Genomic DNA, 11,512 nt, shown 5'->3' with positions numbered 1-11,512 from the left:
CTTCTTGTCATTCTGCCACACTGTTGGTTTATATTTGAACTCAAGAGAAAAAGTTGAACAGAAAAATAGTTCTTGTCCTTTTAAAAACATGTCAAACACAAGTATTATTTGGCTACTGGAGTTGGACTACGTGGACAACAGAAATTGCATTAGCGAGCACATTTTCATAGAAAGGAATGAAAAGAACCAGTGATGTTTGACATGCTGCCTAACTGGAACAATTTATGCAGTCTAAAAAGCTAAAGAAACATCCAAAATAAGGCAAGGCTGAATGGAGGGCAATGAGAAAGATATCTGGACGAAGTTATTTCATATCATATTAGCGGATTTACAAAAACACTCTGTCCAGCCAGTGCCCACACCAGTAAATAAATTAATGGGGCCTTGCACTCACAAGAACCCCATTGTAGAAATACAAGTTTAACTTTGTTTTACAAGTTTAATTTCATCAAATATATGTATAGTCACAAATTGTGTTAGCCAGTGGTACTTGAATACATGTGACGTAAATGGCATCCTTCATGAACAATAACATGCTTCACAAAATGGAGAACATCTACGAATGACATAATGGCGAGGATTCTTCAGTCTCATATTCCCCCATCACCACTGCCTGCAGGAACGGAGAATTTGGCACTCAGCCAAATCTCCACTCCCAAGCAGCTGGGCTGGAAAATCCCAGCCACACGAGAGGTCGGAGAATCCCAGTCCATATTTGTCTAAAAATAAGTGGTTGCAAATAGCTCATGTTCTGTTCATCATTCTTCAGGGAGTAACTTCCAGTATCAAGCCAGTGCATGTACAAATTTCTACACCTCACTTAGAACTGATGATATCAAATTTCCTATTTTTAAAAAAAGGCAAAACAAAATCACAACTGTCGGGTGAAGGAACATACAAATCAGAAAGAAATCAGTAAGAAATTTGGTTGAATAAAACTACCAATGATGAATTCATAAAACATGTGAAAAGAACAATCCCAGAATCAGCAATCAGCAAAATATTTTTTTCAAAATCATTTCAACCATCAGCTTGGTTTCTCAACCAAGCTAAGCATTGATGACAGAAAATAATTTATTGCATAATACATAACATTTAAAATTTAATCTTACCATGGCAACAGCATTATTTTATTCATTTGGAGGCTGGGGTGACTCTGGAAAGGTCAGTGTTTTTTGCCCATCCCCAAGTACCCATGGGGAGGTGGTGGTGAACCACCTTCTTGTTGCAATCTGTGGTGAAGGTATTACCGCAGTGTACTGGATAGGGAGTCCTAGGATTCTAGCCCAGCAATGATAAAATTTGGTAATCTATTTCCTAAAGAGGCTTGGAATACAAAAGCAGGGATGTACTTCTGAGGCTTTATAAAGCACTGGTTAGGCCCCATTTGGAGTACTGTGAGCAATTTTGGGCCCCACACCTCAGGAAGGACATACTGGCACTGGAGCGGGTCCAGCGGAGATTCACACGGATGATCCCAGGAATGGTAGGCCTGACATACGATGAACGTCTGAGGATCGTGGGATTATATTCATTGGAGTTTAGGAGGTTGAGGGGAGATCTAATAGAAACTTACAAGATAATGAACGGCTTAGATAGGATGGACGTAGGGAAGTTGTTTCCATTAGCAGGGGAGACTAGGACGTGGGGGCACAGCCTTAGAATAAAAGGGAGTCACTTTAGAACAGAGATGAGGAGAAATTTCTTCAGCCAGAGGGTGGTAGGTCTGTGGAATTCATTGCCACAGAGGGCTGTGGAGGCCGAGACGTTGAGCGTCTTCAAGACAGAAATTGATAAATTCTTGATTTCTCGAGGAATTAAGGGCTATGGGGAGAGAGCGGGTAAATGGAGTTGAAATCAACCATGATTGAATGGTGGAGTGGACTCGATGGGCCGAATGGCCTTACTTCCGCTCCTATGTCTTATGGTCTTAAAGCAGAATGGTATGTGACTGCAGTGTATCTTGTAGATGGTGTCAGTGGTGACATTAAGGAATGTTTAATGTGGTGGATAGGATGCCAATTGCAAATAGCATGGAGCACTATGCAATCATCAGCGATCATCCTACTTCTGACCTGATGATAGAGGGTGGGTCACTGATAAAGCAACTGCTGATGGTTGGGCGGCGGATACTACCCAAATGATCTCCTAGAATGTGTCCTTGGGTTGAGATGATTGGTATCTAACAACACAACAATCTTCCTTTGTGCTCGGTGTGGCACCATACAGTAGAGGTTTTTCCCAATGGTTTCCATTGACTTCAATTTTACCAGGCTCCTGGGTGCCACATTCTGAAATGCTGCTTTGATGGCACCTCACCTCTTGAGTTCATTTCTTTCGTCCCTGTTTGGACCAAGGCTGTAATGATGTCCGGAGCTGAGAAAGGAAGTGGAACTCAGCCTGGTCTTTACGCAGGTTCTTAGTGAGTGATTACACCTTCCATCACTTTACTGATGATTGAGAGTATTCTGATCGTGCAGTAACTTACTGGATTAGATTTGTCCTGTTTTTATGAACAGAATAGTCCTGAGCAACCTTCCACATTGTCACATAAATGCCAGTGTTGTAGCTGTACAGGAACAACTTGGCTAGAAGTGCAGTTAGCTCTGGAGCATAAGTCTTCAGCACAACAGTCCAGATGATGTCAGGGTCATTAGTGTTTGCTGTATCCAGCGTGCTCAGCTGTTTCTTGATATCACATGGAGTGAATCAAATTGGCTGAAGATGAACATCTGTCATGGCGAGGGCCTCAGGAGCAGGCCGAGATGGATCATCCACTCAGGACTTCTAGCTGACGATGGTTGCCCTGTCTTTTGCTTTCATGTACTGGACTCTGCCATCATTCAGGATGGGGTTGGGTAGCACAGTGGCACTGCTGCCTCATAGTGCCAGAGACCCGGGTTCGATTCCAGCCTTCGGTGCCTGTCTGAGTAGAGTTTGTACATTTTTGCCTTGTCTATGTGGATTTCCATCGAGTGCTCCGGTTTCCTCCCACAGTCCAAAGATGTGTGGGTTAGGTGCTGCACTTCCACACTTCTCATTGGTCACCTAGTTTGACAATAATGGTAGCATGAAGGATATCTGGACCATGAGGTTACAGAATACAGTAAAATCTGATTATTCTGCTGCTGATGGCCACCAGCCTAGATGCCCAGTTTTGATTTGCCAAATTTTTTCTGCAACTAATCCATGGTGATAGTGCCACACAACATGATGGAGAATGTCCTCAGTGTGAAAATGTCTCTACTAGAACTGTATGGTGGTCACTTCTACCAACATGGTCACAGACATCTGCATCTGCAACGGGTAGATTAGTGAGGACAAGGTCAAGGAGGTTTATCTCTGATGTTGTTTCTCTCACAACTTGCCAGAGGTCCAGTTTGGCAGATATATCCTTCAAGACCTAGTTAGCTTGGTCAATAGTGATGCTACCTGAATCACCTTTGCTGGTGAAGATTAAATTCTCTGAGTATGTCTGTGACCTTGCTACATCGGTTCTTCTTCCAAGTGGTGTTCAACATGGATGAGTACTGGTTTAGCAGCTAAGAAAGGGCGAGACGTGGTAATCAGCAGGAGGTTTCCTTGCCCATGTTAGACACAATGCTATGACACGACATGAGGCTCAGAATCAATATTGACAGCACTCTGGGTCATTCTCTCCCAACAGTACACCACTATGCCCTGCCAGTGAGATAGTACATACCCAAGGATGGTGATGGAAGAGTTTGGGACATTGGCTGAAGGGTCTGATTCTGTAAGTATGACTATGTCAGGCTGTTGCTCGACTAGTCTGTGTATAACCACAATGAAAGGATTGTGTTCAGTTCTGGTCACCAAAGTTTAGGAAAGGTGTGAAGGTCCTTGTGAGGATGCAGACGAAATGTACCAGAATTATTCCAGGGATGAGGAATTTTAAGCTGCAAGGTTCGGTTGGAGAAGTTAGGCTGGTTATCCCTGGAACAAAGCAGATTAAGGGGAGATTTGATAGATGTGTACAAGATTGTGACATAGCATAGACAAGGAAAAAGTCTTCCCATTAGCTGATAATACAAGGACTGGGGGACATGGATTGAGGATTTTGGGGAAGACATACAGGGGGAATGTGAAGAAAATCTTTTGACGCAGTTAGCGGTAATGACCTGGAACTCATTGCATAGAAGGGTGATCGAAGGAGAAATAATCAACCATTTCAAGAAGAAATTGGATGGACATTTGAAGAAAATAAAGTGCCAGGGCTGCAGGAATCGTGTGGGGGAGTGGGACTGAATGGATCGCTTCCAGGGAGTTGGCATGGACTTGAGGGCCTTAGTAGCCTCTGTGCTGCAACTGACCCTATGAAGTTCCCCCACCATTTTTTGGGAGGATTTTGCAGGGTTCAGTGGGCTGGATGTACTTCTGGTGTTTCTGAACCCAGTGCTTAGGTCAATGCTGTGGAGGGGAGGGTGAGGTGGCTCCAATTTCATCCATATTCAGAGTTGGTACAACAGTTGGTACACCTGAGTACCTTGTTAAGCTATTACTGAGGGCAGTTAAGCATCACCACATTGCTGCGGGTCTGGGGTCACATACCAACCAGACCAAATTAAGGCCAGCAGATTTCCTTCCATGAGTACATTAGTGAGCCAGATGGATGTTACCCATTGCTACATTTGCACTATGTGAAAGCTGATAACAGTGTTTCCTATTAGAGATATGTCCTTTGTGGAAAGCTTGAGTAGTGAGTTCACGTTGGTTCTCACGGCCATAATTATGAACTGTCGAGACTCAAGATAGAAACCAATAGGTCCCACCATGCATCTTTTCATAGAACCTTGAGAAAGTCTTAAGGACTGACAATGAAACTGGCCATTGACAGGTCTTGGCAGAATTTGCTGCTTGTAACCCTTTTCTTCAATGAAAATGAATCAAAAAAAATAAACCCGAGGGATTTCATTTCTAGAAAATCAATCAGCACATGAAAGATAATTGGTGGGATTTTCCTGCCGCGCTCACCCCAAGACCAAAAATTCCCGCCCGAGGTCAACGGACCGATAAATAGTCCGCCAAATTTGCTGTCTCACCCACTGCAATTCCTGCAACGGGCTGGACAGGAAAATTCCACCCAATGTAAAGCATAAGATTGCCAATATTTACTGAGGTGATCTTTCTGAAAGTAATTGAGTTATTCTGAGGGGTTGTTTTTAATATATTTGTTTTCAAGCTGTTGGCAGATGGAAAATGCTGGGAAGGTTGCATTTATTGCTCATTTCCTAGTTAACCCCTAAAAAGATGGCAGCTGTCTTTATCCTTGAACCTGCAGTTATTCCAGTGATCGTGTTTCCGTGATGGTATTAAACAGAAAATTTCAGGGTATTGATCCAGTGGTGATAAGGGAAAGGTGATGGAAATCCAAGTCAGGATGGCGTGTGTGTGTGTGGAGGAGCACTTGGAATGGATGGAACTCCCACATATTGCTGTTCTTGTTCTGTTGTATACCTAACAGAACGTCAAAGTTCACAATGCCATCTTTCCATTTTCAAGCAGTTTAAATGATTAGGACAGCTTCCTTTTCTGTTTATTTTTGATTTTGATTTGATTTGATTTATTATTGTCACATGTATTAACATAGAGTGAAAAGTATTGTTTCTTGCACGCTATACAGACAAAACATACCATTTGTAGAGAAGGAAACAAGAGAGTGCAGAATGTAGTGTTACAGTCATAGCTAGGGTATAGAGAAAGATTAACTAAATGCAAGGTAAATCCATTCAAAAGTCTGACAGCAGCAGGGAAGATGCTGTTCTTGAGTCGGTTGGTACGTGACCTCAGACTTTTGTATCTTTTTCCCGAAGGAAGAAGGTGGAAGAGAGAATGCCCGGGGTGCGTGGGGTCCTTAATTATGCTGGCTGCTTTGCCGAGGCAGCAGGAAATGTAGATGGAATCAGTGGATGGGAGGCTGGTTTGCCTGATGGATTGGGCTACATTCACAACCTTTTGTTGTTCCTTGCGGTCTTGGGCAGAGCGGGAGCCATACCAAGCTGTGATACAACCAGAAAGAACGCTTTCTATGATGCATCTGTAAAAGTTGGTGAGAGTTCATAGCTGACATGCCAAATTTCCTTTGTCTTCTGAGGAAGTAGTGGCATTGGTGGGCTTTCTTAACTATAGTGTCGGCATGGGGGGACCATATTTGTTTATTAAATGGCAACGACGGGAAAGATTGCACCATTACAAATTTGGTATGGGTTACAAATAAAAGTTCTGAGTTTGAAATTGTTCATCAACTGTTCTGCTTAATTCATGAAGTAGTGAGGCAGAGATATGGGACAAAGAAAAAAGAATCAAAGTCGCCAAGATTAAACCCGATAGACAGTAAAGATTGGCTCCTCCAAATGATGTGAAATGATGTTTCAGGTAGCAGCAGTATATTTTTCTTTATCTTTCTGTTGTGAGTAACGTTATTCATTTTCATGGAATTAATCACAAATTATAATTGCCAGGACGATGGCTTATCTATATTGTTCCAAATTCCTGGAATCACAGCCCAAACCATTTACGCACTCCAGCCCTGTAAAAACACACTCTTCTAATTCTTTGTGAACAACGTCCACCCTTCCACATTTCCACACCCCAGCAACCAGCTCTTCCTCAGAATAAAGTTTGCCACATCATAAAAACATAAAACATTACAGAATTTATCAGGAAATAATTAAAATTACATATACAGTAGCAGTTTCTCTACTGGCAATATATTTTTAATCAAATGTCGGATTTCTGCTATGTTACGGATGGTGTTCAGTACAATAAAGGCAAGGCAGATGCAAATGTGAATCATAACGTTGCATTGTTAGAAAAAGTATCTGTCTTCTCTCACCTTCCCATTCAGTTCTTCCAGGTCTGAGTTACCATGTGAGGGTTAGTGAAAGTTCTGCTGACTATTGACAGCAGAAGACCATGGCCTAGTGGTATTATTGCTGGACTATTAATCTAGAAACTCAGCTAATGTTCTGGGAACCTGGGTTTGAATCCTGCCATGGTGGAATTTGAATTTAATTTTTAAAAATCTGGAATTAAGAATCTATTGATGACCGTGAAACCATTGTCGATTGTTGGAAAAACCCATCTGGTTCACTAACGTCCTTTAGGGAATGAAATCTGCCACCCTTACCTAGTCATGATGTGGAGATGCCGGCGTTGGACTGGGGTAAGCACAGTAAGAACTACTTACTATCCTTACCTAGTCCAGCCTACATGTGATTCCAGAACCACAGCAATGTGATGGACACTCAACGGTCCTCTAAGGGCAACTAGCGATGGGCAATAAATGCTGGCCAGCCAGCGGCGCCCATGTCCCACAAATGAATTTTTAAAAAACTCTTTACATTCTAACAGAATCTCCTTTACTTGGTCCCAAAAACTTTTCTCTGTTTCCCTTATGTGAACCGATAACTCTTCATGGAGGTGTCTTAAGTCTAACCCTCTGAGTCCTGCTGCAGCAGTCGTAGGCCAGGGTTTTGCAGATACTATTCGAAGTCCTGGCTTCCTGATGTTACACCATTATCCCGCTGTTTTAAACTGCTGCAGTCAGGTGGGTGCTCATGTGCCATTGATTTCAGGATCTTTCTGTTCCACCAGTGTCAATGACTCAGTTAAAAAGCATGAAACATGCCTGGAGCCTGTCCTGAATGCTGTTACAATCCTGGACAAGAAAATGTCTTGAAATCAGAGTGGGGTTGCAATGTCTTGGCCCGATACACATCTAGCAGGAGTACTTAGGCCTCAATGTGCAAACAGTTAATGCTTCTTATCATGAGCATTTCTGTAGCCATTGATCATCGAAGTGAGAGACTGGGAGTGGAACTTAATGTCCTCCCCTGAGGCGGGTTTGGAGGCGGGGGTGCCATTTCATCAGTTGAGAGGGTGTTGGATGAAGACCTTGCTGCCTTCCCAACTCTGCCCGAATGAAATCTGAGGTGAGAACGCTCTTAGATGATCTTCCAACCCCACTGCCAATTGAGCCTCTTAAGGGCACAATTAATGCTCACTTAAGGGCCTTAACTTGCTGCTGCTAGTTTTCAACCAGCGGCCGGTGGGCAGGCAGGGCAATAGCCTGCCTCGAGGGGCGAGGGGTGGGCGGGGGGTGGGGGTGGTCTGATCCCTTGTTATCAGGCAGTTGATGTCTTATTGAGGGATCTAGCATCAAGAAATTGGAGGGTTGGGGGAGAGGGGGAAAGCACTGAATGGCTCTCCTTGGCCCTTGCCTTCAATCCTTCCTTCCTCTTCCCGCAATCTCCACCCTGCTCATAATCACCTCTGGCCTCAGCCCCTCATTGGTTCTGGGCCTCTGATGAGTGCATAGCCAGCAAATACCACTACTACCTCATTGGCATCTGGTGCTACCTGCAACAATGAGTTGTCAGTCTCTGACTAACAGGGGCGTGGGACGTGGATTTACACCCCAAAGGTCCTTGGTCCTGGGGAAGGCCCACAACTGGCCAATTAAGTGACTAATTGCACTGAATAGAGAGGGCCTGGAGGCAACGCGGAGATCTTGTCAGTTCTTCAGCAGGGGTGAGACCTCCCGTCACCTGGGTTAAATTCTGCCTGAGAAGTGCCAGATTGCTTTCCTTGAAACCCCAGCTGATAAAGGCACTGCCCAGTGTGAAGCTAAGTTATACCAATCTACTCCGCAGGTAAAAGCTGGGACACAAACCGAGGTTGTACAATTGACCTCAGTGCTCCCAGAGTGCGGAGTCCAAATCAGTTAACGCTTCTGCCCTGATTGCTGCGTAGTGACCTCTGCTGGATGTCCTGATTGGTGGATATCATATAAACACAAAGTCAGGCACAATTGCAACATCTCCCAAGGTGTTCAACCTGCCAACATTTATTATTTAGACTCAAACACAGAAAGAGGCTAATTGCATGAGGTACTGGAGGGCAGTTGACAGCTGTGGAACTGTTACCTTACAGTGTTAGAAAAATATTGGAGGGAAAAATCATGGGGCGGCACGGTAGCACAGTGGTTAGCACTGCTGCCTCACAGCGCCAGGGACCCAGGTTCAATTCCCAGCTTGGGTCACTGTCTGTATGGAGTTTGCACATTCTCCCCGTGTCTGCATGGGCTTCCTTTGGGCACTCTGGTTCCCTCCCACAGTCCAAAGATGTGCTGGTTTGGTGCATTGGCCATGCTAAACTCTCCCTCAGTGTACCCGAACAGACGCCGGAGTTGGCGACTAGGGGATTTTCACAGCAACTTCATTGCAGTGTGAATGTAAGCTTACTTGTGACTAATAAATAAACTTTACTTTACTTTAAACATGGTTTGCTCATATCTAGAGACTTTTCGTACATTTGCAATATCTTTTTCATCAGCAAAGAAAAACAGGTAAAGATGAAACTGAGTGATAATAGCTGTATTACTTCTTTCCAATGTGGAAGAGGGCCCCTCATGCCTCCAGAACGGAAAGGCATTGGCCCAATCATTATAGCTTAAGTTTAAGTTTAGGTTTAAGTTTATTTCTTAGTGTCACAAGTAGGCTTGCATTAACACTGCAATGAAGTTACTGTGAAAATCCCCCAGTTGCCACACTCTGGCGCCTGTTCGGCTACACTGAGGGAGAATTTAGCATGGCCAATGCACCTAACCAGCACGTCTTTTGGACTGTGGGAGGAAACCGGAGCATCTGGCAGAAACCCACGTAGACACGGGGAGAATGTGCAAACCCCTCACAGACAGCGACCCAACCGGGAATTGAACCCGGGTCCCTGGCGCTGTGAGGCAGCAGTGCTAACCACTGTGCTACCCCTCATTATGGGGGAGACGAGGGGCTGTGCTGTCCAAACTAAGACAATTCCTTCTCACCAACATTATAATATCCTCATGAGTTGCTGACACAAAGAATCATATAGGCTGAAGTCCCCTCAATTTTAGCCCTCAACTTCTTCCAGAGAAATAGAGTCCCTGATATAGGATCTGGGCACTGGGCACAAAAAAAACACAGCAGCAATGCAAAAATTGGTTGTTCGTTCTTATGTCTTTTTGAACCATATATGCATCATTATTTTAGCAATTTGATGCTTGCATCTTACAGCACTAAATTATTCCCCGAGTGGTCAGGAATAGCAAAATAATCTGCTTAGCACGAAAGATGAATTTGAACTGTGCTGCCATCACCAAGAAAAGCTTGCTTCAAGATCATTTCTCGTTAATACAGAATCACATCTTTCAAGATATTTATGTTCCACTGGCATTTTATCACTGCACAACTTTTCATAACGCAAACTTTCCAGATAATTTGATAACCGTAGCGTGACCCCTTGAGCAGCAACAATATTAATGGGAGCAGCGGCAAATGCATGTGGTAATAATTATACCTGTCTAATTGCAGAGAAATCATGAACGCTCACATCACTGGGGTTTGCGAGCATAACACCATGCCTATCTCACACCTCTAGGGTTTTTTCAGAAAAATGCTGCTGCTACATTCGCAAAATTACACTGATGAAAGGCATTCTTGCTAATTTAACACATATTGCTTAGCTTCACTCACTAAGAACAAACACATCCAACAGCTTTCTTGCAGGCATGCATGCAGAATACACATTCAGAACTGTTCTCCCAACACCGAGTGCTAATTGATATTATTTTTTGCAAAGATAACATGCAGCCTGTTGCCATTTAATTCAAGGCTCCATAAATAGTACATTTTTTTGCACAGGCATACTTGTGCCATAAATGATCTTTCTTTTATCTCGAAATCTGTACTTGGTGAAAACGTTACAAGATGTTAAAATTCCGCGTATTAGATTATCGGCCTCAGGTAAGAGTGGCTGCAGGGAATGCCCTGTAAGATGCCACATCAAAGAAGAACGATGGTGGCACCTAATTACAATGGTGCAGTGTGCCGCTTTATGTAATTGGTCTGTATAGTCTTCCGCTCTAATTTACCCAACACCAAAATTGTGATAATCAAGACAAGCAGAACAGAATGCCCTGTAAAAGGCTTTACTTTTGACACCAGCTAATGCCTGATTATGACAACTAAATCAGAGATGTGAACGCACAGAGATCATGCAGCAGATCAAAGCACTTTATTCGAAAACCTCAACTGAGAGAAGCAAGTTAGAACACGAAGAATGCACTCACCCTGTCTGCTTGCGTTCTGTACCTGTTGAAACCATATTCTTACAGTAAATGTGTATGAATGTGACGGATAAATATCACCTCATCTAAGATCAACCGAGTTTTAAAATTGTCAGAATAATTCAAATCTCTACAAATGAACTTTCGGGTGGGGCATGGGGGTTCAATAACTAATCCATTTCTTGGACGTTTCTTTTGACTAAATCCAAACTAGATAAAATAAACAAAAAACAAATTAAAACTCTCCATTCCTAACTAAGTACCCAGTTATCAGATTGCACAACTTACTGCTTTACCTATAGGTAGATGTATAAGGTCTGTTAGCCCATTATTGTATTTGCAGTCTGAATTACACTATCGTTCATCTGCACACGATGCATTGTTGAG

This window comes from Mustelus asterias, chromosome 4, assembly GCF_964213995.1.
Source record: "Mustelus asterias chromosome 4, sMusAst1.hap1.1, whole genome shotgun sequence".
Lineage (NCBI taxonomy): Eukaryota > Metazoa > Chordata > Chondrichthyes > Carcharhiniformes > Triakidae > Mustelus > Mustelus asterias.
This window is presented reverse-complemented; position numbering follows the sequence as displayed.